Source organism: Cyprinodon variegatus, unplaced genomic scaffold (assembly GCF_000732505.1).
Source record: "Cyprinodon variegatus isolate N-32 unplaced genomic scaffold, C_variegatus-1.0 Scaffold269, whole genome shotgun sequence".
Lineage (NCBI taxonomy): Eukaryota > Metazoa > Chordata > Actinopteri > Cyprinodontiformes > Cyprinodontidae > Cyprinodon > Cyprinodon variegatus.
In genome coordinates, this window is record NW_015150722.1 from 701,295 (window position 1) to 702,216 (window position 922).

Sequence of the window (922 nt, forward strand, 5' to 3'; positions counted from 1 at the left end):
ATTCCTTGATGACCCGACTTTTCCTTTAAATGTTTATCTTAAAGCAAATGTCGCATTATGTGACTCTGCTGATATTTGGTGCTTTAAGTTTAAATTCCATTACAACATTAATGTATTATGTTTAGCTATAATGATGAAATTATAGAAACACAATAAAGGAATAAGATTTTTGTTGTTATTTTCATTTTGAGGATTTGGGGGGAAAATGGAAGAAAGTTCCCATCCCTGCATCAGAGCGCTACCTGTGCAATCTATGAATGGTTTTCTATGCTTCAACCAAACTAGCAGCAGTAGTGGAGTTTGGAGATGCAATCAACTTCTGAATTCTATCTTTGCTCTCCTCTAATTTATCCAGAAGTTCTTCAATTTCACTTTTTCAAATTCACTTTTTCTCTCCCAGCTTGGTGTTGGGCTGCATATTTAGCATGTCTTCCCTGGAAATGCCTTTCCTAATGACTCTTTTTATTATTTGACAACTTCTCATTCCAGGGCAAACATGCAGGCAATCCTTCCTCATTGGTAATGAAAGCAAATGATTCCCTCCATTCTTCTTTGAATCCTCTGTTCTCATCAGCTATCTTCCTTTTGTCCCCTTTGGGATCCATATCCTGAGACACAGCCACCTGCCTGGCACCGCGCCGCGCTGAAACTTGTGTCGCAGGCTATGATGTCAATCTTCAATCACACAAATGTTTAAATTTAATTGTTTAAATGTATTTAATATACAACATTTTACAACATTGGAAAATATATAAAATGTTTGTTTGACCTCCTGTACACCATATTAAAACAAACAGTTTTTTAAAAGCTCCAGCGAGCTGCTAAAAAGCTGCTCTGGAGCCGCGCGTTGCCGACCCCTGGCATAGAGGCTTTCAGGCAGTCAGAGAAGGCTCCCCTGCTGGCAGCAGATCGTAGATCCAGT